This window comes from Protopterus annectens, chromosome 2.part2 (assembly GCF_019279795.1).
Source record: "Protopterus annectens isolate FY-2018-M chromosome 2.part2, PAN1.0, whole genome shotgun sequence".
Taxonomy (NCBI): domain Eukaryota; kingdom Metazoa; phylum Chordata; order Ceratodontiformes; family Protopteridae; genus Protopterus; species Protopterus annectens.
In genome coordinates this window covers 767,576,939-767,592,696 of record NC_056730.1, presented here as the reverse complement: position 1 = coordinate 767,592,696, position 15,758 = coordinate 767,576,939, and the positions used below count along the sequence as shown (strand labels likewise).

Genomic DNA, 15,758 nt, shown 5'->3' with positions numbered 1-15,758 from the left:
GACTATTACGTTTTCGAATACATGAGTATTCAATAACATAATATAGACCCCTTTATTAGGGGTTTGAGTCCCAGATACTTTATCACAGGATATTGAAGACATTAATCCTCTTAAAATTAGTTTATTTTTATAGTCAATAAGTGCCCTTTGATTAAAGGCCTTACGTATGTATGGCATGCAGAGTTCAAATGGGCTGGGCCCAAGCAATAAACACACAAGTTGCGTGTATCCAACAAAGGAATCTTATGGCCAGAGGCCTTACACTTTTTCTAACCTGAAAGTTTCTCACACATATCTACTGATGCTAACAGTAACAAACAAGTTAGAGGAAGAAGTTTTCTTTTGTTAACTTATGGATGGAAAAAAGGAGAAAGGAAGTATAAACAGTAATAATAATTTTAAGGGACAACCTCAAAGGTAAGAGAAAGGGAAAAGGAAGAGTAAATGCCAACAATGGTATTGAAAAAATACACCAAAAAGTGTAGGTTTTATATGTATTTATTTATCCAAATCAGTCTATATCTATCTATCTGTATATATGAAGTGTACTTTTACTCAGGTTAAGCAAGTTGTAACTCGAGAGCTAACAGCAACTACATCTCTATGCAAAGGCCAAGAGTCATATCTGAAGTACGGAAGGACACTAGTGCATTAGGGTAAGGGAGGAGCTTCAAAGCTTTCAGTGTTTCAACAGCTGAAAAAAGTGGTCAAGTTGGATCAAAGGCTCAGATCCAAACCCATTTGTTGAGGAATGAATGAAAATGACAACATCAGATCTTTATTTTTGTATTGGAAAAAATAATAAATTATTTGAAAAACAATAAGCTATTCTGCTTTTAACACTTCCAGCACCCTTTAGCATTTATAATACCTACCATGGTAATAAAAATAGACCCAGACAAACGGGATTTGACCAGCCTCCATGAGATCTTTAATTTTGTTTGCTTTCTAGAAAGATGTGCATTACATGACATGCATTTCTTATCCATGACTCCATGAATAAATAAAAACACATAATAATGCACTACAACATGTAATACAATATCACATTCCATACATGGCCTACTATGTGTCTTGCATGCATGGCAGACAATATCTCTAATTCCCCTGCCCATCTTTAACTCAGTGGTTATCAGATCAGCACAAATACTTACTTACCTAATATATTATCAACCTTATTTATAAAAAATGTGGGAAATACACCATCAAGTTCCTGTTTGATGTCAACCACTAAGATTAAAACACTGCACTACTTCTTGAAGGGTGAAAAGACCTGCTGCATGTTGAAGCATTTAAGTAGAATTAAGAATATTTTCCAAAGTGTACATGCATATTCATAGTTTTTAAAGTCATTGCAAGTATCTGCTGTGCAAGTTCTGATTGTAAAGCATTCTTTTCCAGGTAGTGGAATGGTTGCAGACCTTCAGAACCTTCACCAACAAGACTGAATGAAGATGGTAACTGCAAATGCCTGCCATTCTGAGGGAAGAATAATATATCAAAAATAATAACAGCTATAGTACAGAAGGAAAAAAAAAGTTATGACGATTTATACTATTTCTAGTTTTTTGCATTGGCTAGCATATATTTGTTTGTAACACCACTGTTAAATGCTATGTCATAACCTATAATTAATTATTTATTTACATCACTGCTAAATGACAAATGATAACCTATAATAAATTATTTATCTGACGTGCACAGAGCTCCATGATTATACTCCAGTATCAGTTAAAAGACACATTGGTTCAAAGATACTCTAGCATGAGACCCAATCTTAACAACACTGAGAAGGGTGCTTAACAATTAAGTGCTCTTCGCACACTGTCAAGATCACATCTGGTACTAGGCACTAAAAGCTGACAGTGCTGGACAGCAAACGACAGCAGCAGAACATGAAACAGCTTCATTTCAACTCCACTTCTGCCCACTGTCTACAACATTACAATCACTAAAATTAGAAACCAACTCCTTCCCTTAGATAGTGAATAAATAAGGGCATCTCCTACTGCCTGTTTGTCATTACTTCTCAACTACTTTACAGGCTTTAGAAGCTGAAACAGCACAATACATACCTTTTTTCAGTAACTAGTAGGATATGAAGCAGATAAATCTCCATACACTAAAAACAATTAATGATCAGATCTCCACTCATAAACTAATATTATGTGTTTGAGACATGGATGCTAAGATTCATCTCTTGAGTTTCAGTCTTGAGATGAATTTCTTGGCATCCATGTATCGACCACATAATGAGTGGGTTATGATCTGCAACCTGATCATAATCATCTATATTTTATATAATGTAGAAATTGAGCAAGCTATAATGTGTTATACAAGATAAGAATTGTTTTATGGATACAGTGTAAAGACATATTCTTTCTGCATATTTTAATATACCCAAACCTCTTTTATATGCATTTCTCTCACATTTCTGGAAGTACTGATAGCACACTGATTTAGAAAGTAATTGCATTAAGTTATTACCTGTTTATCTCACAAATAACCTGAAATACAGCTAGTATATGTAGTTCACATCTATGCCTTATGTTTGTGTGTAACAGTACAGTACCCATGCTTCTGTGGGCTGTTACTGTTCACAGTTCCTGTTGAGTATTTTGCTGAAGTTAATGGTCAGAACAAACATTAATAAATACATTGGGCGGCACAGTGGTGCAGTGGTTAACATTGTCACCTCACAGCAAGAGGTTCTCTGGTTCGATTCTCGGCTGGGGTGCCTTCTGTGTGGAGTTTGCATGTTCTCCCTGTGTTCGCGTGGGTTTCCTCCGGGTACTCTGGTTTCCTCCCACATTCCAAAGACATGCATCTGGAGCATTTCTCCCCGGGCCTCTGCTGAAAACAGGCTCTGTGGAACTTAGTCGAATATTCCCGGTCAACAAATGTTAAATAAATAAATAAATAAATGGATAATAGAGCTATCATACAGTGCATGATTTACTCACAAACCTCTCCTTCAAGAGTGGTATATCAGTTACTACAGACACACCATTGTGAATATATGGATTGCAGGTCTGTCACGGGCAGAGAAAACTAGTTAACAAATTACATGTATTTCTACTTTCCAACTGCATGTAACGCTTAGATACAATACATACAAGTGGCATACATGTCTCAGATATGCAAGCTGTGTTGGCATAGAGGGATAAAACCGTGACAACAATAGAGTTGGCCAGAGGTTGATTAGTGACAAAGATGACTGTCAGGGGTGGTATGACAACAATAGCATTGAATATGGTTTGATTACTGACCTGGATGACCGTCAGGGGTGTTATGGGGAGGATGGGTCTGGCTATCTGAGGTGATGGGACTGACTGGAGCCATACAAACCATAAAGCCTCAATGGAGGAGTTTTGATACTAATTATGGCCCTACAGAAAATATTTGACCACCAAGTTGCATATGTTGTAGCCCTCATTGCTGGTGCTTAAGATCATGTATTCACAAGGTGAGGGTTACTGGCCCAGCCATGATATAGCTTGTACTTCCCATGCTGGAGGAAGGGTTCTAGGTTATATAACATGCCCTCAGGGCTCGGTGTCATCAAGGGCACAAATCACCCTCATGATTGCCTAAGTGATGGCCAATTTGGACACTTCCTATCCCTAACAAATGAGCTCCAAGTCAAGTTTGAAGGTCAGCAGACTTGGAGAAAGCAAGTACATAAAAATATATCTTTGCGATCCTTGTATTTAAAAATTGCTTAAAGAATACCCTGTCAGAAATAGTGGGAGATCAAATGTTTGTAACAAAGAAAATTATTCTTCTGAGTTCGTATATAGGATCTGAATTGTCCAGACATAGCAAGGCCTTACTAAGTTTCATGCCATTGGCATAACAAAAGTTACTAGAAAATGAAAACCAAAATCTAAACTGAGTGTAACTCAAGTACAGAATATTGTAAAGAATTTAAAATAACTGAAAAATGGGATCTTTAGAAAACAGGGGGAACAATTATATAGAAGTAAATGGAATTTGTGGGAAGAGTACATATAAAATAGTGTTTGGGCGGAGGAGTGAAATTTGGGGGGGGGGGCAAGAACTGAGCAATTTATGCAATGTTGGAGTGAATGAAAATGGTTAAAGTATACACTGCAAGGAAACAGCAGAAGAAATATTAGTATGGTTTCTTTCCCTTTTATTACTGTTTATATAATTATGTGACTTTAATGTCATGTTTAATAAAGATATTTTAAAAACAGAAGTACCCCTAAATTTCATATTTATTTTAATAAATTTTGTGCTAGTTCCTTTATCAAATTTTAGTCTCTACACACTGGATGTAATCTCTAACAGACTCTTCACAGGTTCACAGGTACTCTAGACAGTGCCTGTGTGGCCTCATTGAACTTGGAACAGTAACCTAGGTAGGGCCTTTTATGATGTCTCCCTTTAGGGTTCCAGTAATACCAACATCTCAAATGTGTCTTTAGATAATTTTAATCATCTATTCCTTTGTGGTGTCTGGCATAGTCTGTCACATTTTTCAAAATCTTAAACTATTTGGTCAGCATTCAATAGCATTGTCTGTCATCTCTGTTGAGGTATAATGCTGACAGGTTAGCTTCCTCAGAAAATGAGCAAACTCAGTAATTCTTCTACTGACAGTCATACATGTGTCGTTAGATGATTAGGGAGATTGCTGCCTCTATATAGGTGGCAACAGTGACCACTCCCATTGTATCTTTGCATCGAGTTGTCTTTTAACTGTCAGTAAGCCAGCTGCTTATGGAACATTTAATAAAGTGATTTATATGGTTTCTCCAAACACCTGCCCAGAATTAATAGTATGCATTAGGTTCTAAACCTTGAAAACCAGTGGCACACTTGCCAGTCTTGCAGTCACCGGATATCAGTTTTTCACTCATGGTGACCTATGGTAAAACTTGTCATTTGTCTCTGAGCTGGTCTTGTTGGGTTCAATTTGCAATGCATTTTTCAGTTCAGGAACAATTTTGCTGATTTAGTAATGGTGGTTGAATTGTACAGTATTAAAATAAGCAAACTGTATAGATTATAATGAATGCTTAAGAGTTAACAATTTTCTGAATTTCTTCTGCACATTTTCCATCCAGTTTATGTGTTGCTGGATGGCTACTTGTATGCATGAATTGTTTACTAGCATTTTTATTTTGCAAGTATCTTCAATTACTCTTTCTTGACTCGTGGAATTATCAATAACAATTTGGTTATTCAAGCTATTTCTTGCAAACATTGTTCTTAGCAGGGATATTGCCTTCATTACAGTCATGGACACTATGCAGATCACTTTTTGCACCTTGAAGTGTAAATTCACTGTGACTATGAACACAGAGGCTAGGATTCACAGATAAATGCCCTGCGAGTGCACAGCACTCATTTTTAATGAGCTTGTTGCATGAAAAGCTGAAAAGCTAATATGATATGTGTTAGGCATTGAACACTGCTGACTGTCCAAGCAAGAGGCTGCATTGTTACAGAGAAGTGTAGCAATTATGGGTAAACAGTGTTACACTGCTCAATGGTTACAACAGCACTACAATATGGTGTATGACATGATGAATGTCTCAAAGAAGGCAAGCTAGGATAGCCTAGTTAATGAGTGCTCATGTGCAATGTAGCACCTCACAGCTGCATCTTGTACACATCTTATTTTCTTTCTTTCTTTATTTATTTATTTCTTTATTTATTTTACATTTGTTTTCCAGGAAAGTCCAACTGAACACAGGTCCTTTTTCAGTGGAGACCTGGGGAGAAAAGCTCCACATACAACACATTACATAGTGCTTATAAAACAGTCACAGACATTTTGCATAGCACAATTAAATAAAGGCAATCTTTGTATTTATTGTAGTATATCATATTACTTACATATACAACTATATTTGGTTTACAAAGAAGTATTATGGTACTGATAAATTACAAAAGTACATACTTGTCAAGTGAAGAGGTGAAGAACAGAACAATTAAAAGAAATTAGAGAGATGTACAGCACTTCCTATATAAAATGAGTCAGAGAATCAGCTAGAGACAATGTTTTTTTTGGTAAGAAAAAGTCTGATGTCAAGATGGAATGTTTACAGCTGGGTGGGTTTTGGATTTGCATAATATCTTGCACAACAAAGGCTACTGCACAAGAAAAGAAACATAGTGACCAGAAGATATACTAGTGTAGGTTTGAAGAGCAATAAGCCAGTCTTATTAATTATATAAATGTGAAGGTAATGGAGGGGAGAGAAAAGTAGGAAAGAGGAGTACAGCAAGCACAGATAAGTACAGAAGGGTAGAATTGAATGCCATTTTTTTCAGGGAAAGAAACCTCTACTTTAAGATTTACAACGGAAGGTTAAGTGGGGAATGTATTGAGGGAAGGCTGATAATGGGATAGAGGGAGAAAGACAGGCAACAGAGACAGACAGGCAGGAAGTTAATGAACACAGACAAAGCGTGACATAGGTGGTATACACACAAAATGGGGGAAGCAAACCAGATGGATATAGATGTACAAAGGGTGGGCAAATGATGGGGAAGATGAGACAATGAACGTTGAGTGAGGAAAGATACATTGGGTGACATTAGGGTGGTTGATATGGTGTGTTCCCAGTACAGTTACATGTCAGACTAGTCCAGAAGGGAACAGACTCTGACTGGGTAGCCAAAGTTATGGACTGACGTCTCCCTCAGTGGCCTGATGGGCAGAGTATAACAGTGTTGCAACTCCAGTACCCATGCCAAAAGGTGATCCACATTGCTGCACCTTGGCAGCCACCATACCCTGAGATGATGCCAAGAAACCAAGGGTTAGTTCACCAGCCCACTTACATAAGAGTAATTTCACATCCTCTCCTGAGAAGAAGACAAGGAGGGCATCACTGGCTTATTCATGTCACTTTCAGAAAGGAAATTACCATCACCCTGCTGAGAAACAAATCTGGCAGTCACTGGTAACGTGACAGATGCATCAGCTGGCATAATTCAGTGTGACCACAGACTCACCTCCTTCTATTCCACAACAGGACCAACATAAGGATGACACAATGAGGAAAAATTGGTACATACATACATAATCTACAAACAAAATCACAGCTTTGCAAGTGATCAGTTTTTCTCTCACTCTGCTGCTGGGATATGTGCTCTTACCTTTGAACCTCTGCCTCCCACTGACAAAGAAAGATGGGGTGGCAGTACATCAGATCACTTTAACTATGCTAACACTGCTCATCAGAGCAACAGATACTAAAGGCATCACTCACCTTCTCAGTAAGCTCATGCCAGGTATCTGCATTTTGTATTGGGCTATCATAAAAGGACAGTGGTCACTCCCTAAAGTCCCTGTGCAGGAAGAATAGAAACATTTTGCCCTGTCTCACACCCTATCTATCTCCCTCTGGTACAGCATTCTGGATACTTGTAGTCTATAGTGCCTGCATTCATCATGACATGTGTCTTAAGGTCTCCATGTGGAGCAAAATGTTAGCCCTATTCACATGGATATATGTTTGTGAATTGCATGTTGCATAACCCAGTGCTGTACTGTAGCACTAATGCTTGCCTGCAGCACTGCACCATGGTGCTACCTATACTGCTGCAATAATGCTTGTCTGGAGCTGGGTACATTGGTGCTCACTTGTCTGACCAGCAGAAAAAATGGTCACCTGCACCAAGGTACCATTGTGCCACCTGTCTCTACTGCAGCAATAATGATTGTCTGCAGCAAGGCATCATAGTACTACCTTATCTGTAATGCAGCACTAATGCTTGTCTGCTGTACTGCACCATGATACCTCCTTATTTGTACTGCAGCACTAATGATTTTCTGCAGCAAGGTGCCATGATGCTACCTTATCTGTACAGCTGCACTAATGCTTGTCTGCAGCAGGGTGGCTTGGTGATCACTTGTCTGACCTGCAGCAACAATGATTGCCCACAGCAAGGTATTATGGTGCCCCCTTGTCTCTACTGTAGCAATAATGATAGTCTCCAGCATTGTGCTATGGTGCTACTTTTTCTGTACAACAGCACTAATGCTCATCTGCAGCAAGGCACCATTGTGCTACCCTATCTGTACTGCAGCACTAATGATTGTCTGCAGCAATGCACCATTGTGCTACCTTATCTGTACTATAACAATAATGCTTGTCTGCAGCACTGCACCATGGTGCAACCTTATCTGTTCTGCATTAATGATTTTCTGCATCAAGGTACCATGGTGCTTCCTTGTTTGTACAGCAGCACTAATGCTTGTCTGTAGCAATGCAGCATGATGCTACCACATGACCATACATTTACTGCCAGGCATTACTCTCATATGCATTATGTGTGCTTGAATATGCATGCCACATGCTTAGCTGGTAAACATGACATGCAGTGCTAGTGTGAACGTGTTTTGGGTAGCATGTTTCACTTGTGCAGAGAGTCACAGACTGTGGCACTGTTTTAATTAACATACTTGCTACATTATTTAGAATGATATAAAGTGCCAGAACCATTTCACACAACTATGATGAGAACCATACAGCTGTAAAACAGAGGGATTTTATTAAAGATTCTGTAGAGTTCAACCTTGGCAGAGTTAAGGAGGAAGACATGTCTGGAAAAATACATTGATAAGAACAACAAACCTGCGGTAGATGTTAGTAACAATGATGCAGATGTCATAGTGCATATGTGACTGGGAACTCCTGACACTGGCATGATACTGTGCCATCTAACTCTAGCTCTAAGGGCAAAGTCATTTGCATCAAAATCCTTGAAGAGGACAACCTGCAAGGGAATGGAGTTTCAGGGCCACACACTGAGGCAGGCTACACTATATGAACAGAGGGGAGATGGTGTGCATAGTATTAACTGCAGCACATAAATGGGAACATGACAGGGGGGGTCATGGGTATGGCTACTGTACATAAATCGGGAAGGAGTAGTGTTGAACAGGATCAACACACAGCACATCCCTTCTTTGTGTTTGTGCACAATCATGTAGTTCTACAACTTCAATGGCATGGACCTCATAATACCCTGATTCTGCAAGTTAGCACAGTAGACATTACCAATGATTATGTCATGGCAGTCTGACTCCATTGTTTCAGGTTGTGATCCCTGATTCCCCACAACCTTTAAGGTTATTGTGTTCAACTCCTTTCATGTTACCATATATTATAGTTTTGTACATGCCTGTCACTCTGTCCCTCACACATCTGCAGGTGATGATAGCTTTGCCCTACCCATCCCTCAATATGGTTATGTTTAATGCACGGCATGGGCAGCTTATGCACTGCATTGCACAACCTTGATGTGATGTGATAGTAGATGCATTTTATTCTATATTATCTGCATCATGGTCCACAGCTGTGTTTTAGACATCACCTCTTTGCCAATGCTGCAATGTGCTGTTCCATCCTCTGACTCAACTGTGGTACTGTTGCTGTATGACTGGTATGGAAAGACCAGCCATGTAGATGTGCACCTGCTGCTCCATCTGTTTGCACAATACCATGTTGTGCAGCATGGGACACAGAACACAAATTTTGCCACTAATTTCTGTAGTGCAATGCCTCTGATAAGGTGTTCAGACATTGTTAGCATCTCTAAGGCCAAATACATTCTGCACTATATTTCTCATTTCATATTCAGTTTCTAGTGGAGTTTGAAGGTTATGTATGGAAATCAACCAGGACTCTTAAGGCATATTCAGCATTGACTAATACACTCAGTAAACAATGTATTATATGTGCCCTGTTTCTTGATTGTGTGACACATCTGAGTATAGTCCTATTTAGCATATGTGTGCATCTACCACCCAGAAAACCCTGTGTGAAGTGGCGAAGGTTGCCAAAAGTGTGAATCATGGGAATTACTTGAGTAGTGAATGGACACATTACAAATAGTAGTGTGGATTCAGTAAAGCCTTCATGGTTCACTGAAACCATGTGTGCATTGTGCCACAATAGGCACATGATAGCACACCATTTTGTATTCAGTAAATGGCTCTACACAGCGTGTACAGCCTCACAAACAGGGTAAACATCATGGCTTGCTTATTACAGCATAAGCAGCTGAATTGTATGCTAATAAACCAATCCAAGATGGAGGAGCTATTCAGCTATAAAGCAATTCTGTACACCCAGTGCTGGTTTTCCCTGAGAATTCCAAATCCTACTGGAATACAGCCATAGAAACTAGGTTACACAGAAAGAAGGTTAGGGGCTGCTGTTACTCTATTTCAAGTGCATGTGCAGCAGGCCCACGTTTATGCTGCTGTTGCTGCTAATAAACCATGGTCAAGAAGTAGAAAGGTTTTTAGACCCCCATTTAACTTTTTGCAATCTACATGATGTGGAAATTATAGAGCACTACAGGGTGGATAGCGACCCACCACAGGAACTCTGTAACCTCTGTCGTCCTCAACTGAGAGCAAGGGCAAACTGAGGAGAACCAATCCAAGTGGAGACTAAGGGATATGTAGCACTTAGAATTTTAGCTAGAGGAACCTTCCAGAGACCAACAGGGTACATGCTGAGGGTGTCACAGGCATCAGCATCCAGGATCCTTCATCAATTCCTGAATGATATACTGCAACAAGCCAATGAATACACATATTTTACCCATACACCTGAGGACAGAGTCAGAACTATGCAGGAGTTCTACCCTGTAGCACACTACCCTGAAGCCCTGGGTCACATAGACTATACATATGTAGAAACCAAAGCATCACCCGGGGAACAGGGAAGGGTGTACCTAAATAGAAAGGGTTACCACCCCATTAACTGCCAGGTCATGTGTAATGCTAAGGGAATCATCCTGAATGTGTGTGCTGGCAGCCCAGGCCACAACTCACATATCTGGCACAACTATCCACTGTATGAGATGTTTACTAGGGGGATATCTCACAGGGTCATTTACTGGGGGATGCAGGTTACTCACTGGAACAACAGCTGATGACACCCATCAGAAATGCACACACACCAACTGAAGAATGCTGTAGTGAGCACATGCTGAAACAAGAAATATCACAGAGCATATGTTTGGGCTGCTGAAGTCCTGCTCTGGTCATAGATACATCTGGGGGAGCTCTGCAGTACAATCCTTGTATAAGTGCTGAAATATTTACTGTCTGTACCATGCTACACAACATTATTCTGAAAAAACAGCATCAGCTGGAAAAGCAAGGGAAATGGCGACTCATCCCACCCCCACTGGCAAAGTCACCACATCCACACACAGGTGAGGAGTCGGGGGGTGTTACCAGCAGCTGCTATGGGCAGACATACACATGTACAATATGCCCTCACACTGCCCAAGAGGCAACAGATAGTATACATGCTTAACACCTAAGGGTGTAAAACATTCAACCTATTCACATACATACAGTGATACATATCAAATATAAAAAAATTTGAAGACAGCACTATATTATATTTGATCAGCAATTTTATCTGCAAAAACAGGGGATAGCCATGGGCTCGCCTTGCGGTGCGAGCGTGGCTAACCTGTTCGTAGCCTTTTGGGAAAGACGTTTCTTAATGGCCAACTCTAATTTGATGAATTATGTCAACTATTACACAAGATTTTTAGATGACATATTCATCCTTTTTAAGGGTGGTGAAGATGAAGCTAAGATCTTTGTAGATACACTTAACACCACCACAGAATGTCTTAAATTCACATACAAATTTTCAAATATTGAAATTGATTATTTGGATGTTAAATTGTCTAAGGATTTGGGTAGGAAAGTTTTTCATTCCACCATTTTTAGAAAACCGACATACTGCAATTCCTTCCTGCACTATACTAGTTTCCATCCACCAAAACAAAAGAGGTCCATTGTTAAGGACCAACTTGTTAGAGCAGGAAGGATGTGTAGTACACTTGAAGATTTCAGACAAGAATGTCGGTTTTTAAATGATTTATTTATTAATCGTGGATATCCGTTAAGCCTTTTAGAGGAATTAACAAAAGAAGTTTATTTTAAACGAGTTGAAGGGATTTATAAACCCTTATTAGATCAGGTTAATAATGGTCATACTATTACCAATGTTGATGTGGACATTTTAGAACCCCCTACTATTTATAAAGGACCAGAAATGAATTTTTCTTTGAGTTTTATTACTAGATTTAGTTTGAATTCTCAAACTATATGGTCTATAATTATAAAAAATTGGCATTTCATAACAAGTTCTCCTTCCTTACTAGACAAGTTAGGAGCTCGCCCATTTGTTATTTATAAAAGAGGAAGCAATCTTAAAGAACTGTTGCAATGCAGGTTTAGTTTCAGTACTTTTAATAGACAAAAAGGATCAGTTAAATGCGGTTGTTGCAACTGGTGTAAATTAATTAGAACAGGAAATGCATTTAGGGTGAGGAATGGAAAATATCAAATCCATCATAAGATTACATGTGAAACAAAATCAGTCATTTATATAGCCCTGTGTAATTGCTGTTCAGCTTTTTACATAGGGAAGACTGATCGTAAGTTGAAGGAACGAATTTACCAACATACATATGCAATAAAAAATAACTTGTTAGAAAATGCATTAGCAAAACATGTTAATTCGAACCCAGGACACAATTTTTGTTTTATGGGTATTGACCATGTAGCTCCTAATATAATAGGCGGTCCCTTCTCCTTAATTCTTGAAAATTTTGAACTGGAATGGCAGTTAAAACTAGATGCATTCAGGCCTCCGGGCCTGAATGAAAACTGCAACATTTCTTCAGTTCTGAAATTAAGGAGTTATTTGAGGTAACTATTTAATTTGATTAATTGTACACATGACATACTAACATATTTATTTTATAATGATTAGTATGATTGTACATTTTTATGGGTCATTTTATTATATGTTTTTTAACATACATAATGTTTTCTCTTTATAATGTTTTTTGCATTTAGACATGAATAAGTAACATTATTTTGTCTATTTTATTGATAAAGTAGGTTTGTTATTGTAGATATTGTATAATTTAGTGGGATGTGAAAAACAATTCTAATAGTGAATTTATTACCTTTTAAAAAAACATAGTACTTTGTCAGGAAATGATGTTTATTTGTTCACTTCCTGTTTTTAACTTATAAATTTGAGCATTTTGAAACTGTTCTTTGTACCTCTGATGAAGCTGTGACAGGTGTTACAGCGAAAACGCTTGCTTATTGTAAAAATAAATATTTGCGTTAAGGATCCCTTTCTTGTGGTCTGCTTGCTGGTTACAAGGTTGCCTGTGGATTGATTTTCAACTGTTTCTCTTCTTTTTACTAGTTTTTGGTGATGTAAGTAAGTATAAAGAGGGTGATTTTTTATAGCGATTACATCAAGATGTGACAGCACTGACATATGTGAATATTTGTCCTCTACCAAGTAATAGGCCTTACATATGAAAAGTACAGATTTTCACTGAATTTCCACAGTTTGGCTTCATACTTTTGTAATGACACATCACTAACAAGTGAAATTAGAAAATAATGACAAACATTTCAATTTCAGACTTCATATCCCGCAGAACAAACATAAAAGTATTAATGGAAAACCTGTTATTCCATCAACTGTCCAAGTTTTGTAAAACCACAATGTTTAAAAACTCTCCCCATTTTTGAGCATTTGTCGCACTTTTATTTATGTCTTGGTCCAGCTTTGTTGGTCTAAGAATTAGGGAATGATGGACACATTACAATAAACTTTATGAATTTACTGCAATTTGCAAAACAGAATCACAAAAACAGATATACTAAGCACTAAATCAGCTATGCACCCTGAGCATCAGACAAAAAACGTACGTATCCCTGAATCCAAAAGACAGAAAACAAGGATATGGCACAATTATCATCATTTGCATAGAGTGTTATGTGTGAGTGTGGGGGGGTATTAGGAGGCCTAGGCTGACACTAAAGGTAGTGAGTAGATGTGAGTAAGAAAGAGAAACAGGCAGACATTTGTATAAAGTATAAAATAGCCACTGAGACAGAATGAGCTGTAAGCCTCACAACTGATCCCTATAACTGTTACATGTCTGTGTCTGTATAAGCAGTCAAGGTGAAAAGTGTGTGTGAATGCTTGCAAGAAAACAGCCAAGCTCTGTGCTAGCTTTATGTCCTGGTATATTGTACACTGTGAGCCATGCATGGTAGACATGTCAGTTTATCATCAACATCCCTGACCCTGAGAACAAGCTCTGCCAGGAGTTGCACTGGCATGTCCATGCCCATAGTGAAATGCACTGCTACTACCTGAATGTAACTGATATCTGCTGGGCAAGCTCTCATCATGAGTACACCCAGGACCATAACCCCATGACTTGCCATGTCCGGTTGTGGACACCTCAACCACTGATGGAACAGTGAAAGTAGTACCACTACAGGAGCATGATCAGGCATGGCCACATTGGCTAACATCAGATTATGTGGCTGATCTATGTCCACATGGATACCATCCTCCTCCCAGCAGATGTTCCATCACAGACACCGCCCATTCCAACATGTCATTCATCTGATCCAATGCACATCCATTATATAAGTACTACACAGGATCTTTGTAATCAGACACTATATACCACTAGAACAATCAATCTATACATTATTCTTGCAACATATCTATTTTATTATATACACCAACATTTCTTTTCATATATTAATTTTTGCCTCACCAATAGTACATATTGTGACAATAGGAGGTACTGTCAACCATGCCAGAAGAAGTAGGGCAGTGGATGTGTAACATATGCCAGCACAGCTTTTTGGAATTTAGTAAAGAATTATGTCATTTGTTTACCAAACTGATTTGTACACATGCTTGTGCTGAAAATGTATATTTGATGTTTGCTTGTGTTAAAATGTACATGTTTTATGTAACTGAATTAAATGTATATTTTTTAACAGATGACTGGAAGTGAAGAGGTTAATCTTAAACTTTAAAATATATCTGAAATTAAATTACTTTATGGGCGAAGCCATAAAGATGTTATTCCACAGGTTTGAATGGAGCCAGTGATGCAATGTCTGTGCTAGAGAATAGGTTGTAGCTCCTGTAGGAAGACTGGAATGCTTTTATGGTTTTATGACTTCTAGCAGCTGCACCACATCTGAACAAAGTTCTATCTTTGTGTATGGTAATACATAGGTGATAAAACCCTAGCAGCTTCTAGTTTGGTGAGCATGGGAAGCCAAATCTGATGACCAGATGTAATGTCATTGTGTAATCAACTCAGAAATAAGATTTAGATATTAGTAGGAAATTGTTCTCGGCATTCTGCATCCTGTCTTGGATCTGACAACAAGGACCACTCACTCACATAATCTTACCTTTCTTTATTTAGTAAGTAGGAACAGTGATTGTTTAGTCAACCAGAAATAGATAGTGAGACTAGCTAAAAACTGTTTTTCTATAACTGTGTGAAACTTTCCATCTGTGTTATTTTTAATATTCCCTGTGACTGAAACTCTGGTGTTTACTTTTTCTTCTTCTTCTTTTGGTTTTCCTTGGTTAGGGGTCACCACAGTGGATCACCTGTCTGCTCATGATTGGCAGTGGAGTTTTTAGTGTCGATTTGCCAGCCCAGCACCCAACCTTCCACAGAAGGCACACACACACACACACACTCACACCTAGGGCCAATTTAGAGTGTCCAATCCACCTGCAGCATGTCTTTGGGATGTGGGAGGAAACCCACGTGACCACAGGGAGGACATGCAGACTCTGCACAGAAAGCACCCCAGCCGAGGATCGAACCAGAGAACCTCTTGCTGTGAAGTGAAAATGCTAACCACTGCACCA

At 38.7% G+C, this 15,758-nt stretch overlaps 1 protein-coding gene across 1 annotated transcript in view; it reads left to right on the top strand.

Moving 5' to 3' along the window:
• The window catches only part of LOC122795802 (arrestin domain-containing protein 3-like), a 403,413-nt gene extending 401,712 nt beyond the window's left edge, over positions 1–1,701 (top strand). The window contains exon 4 of the mRNA XM_044064141.1: positions 1,402–1,701. The gene's annotated coding sequence lies outside the window, so the exon portion shown is untranslated. The remainder of the gene's footprint in view (positions 1–1,401) is intronic.
• Positions 1,702–15,758: the final 14,057 nt, after the last annotated feature.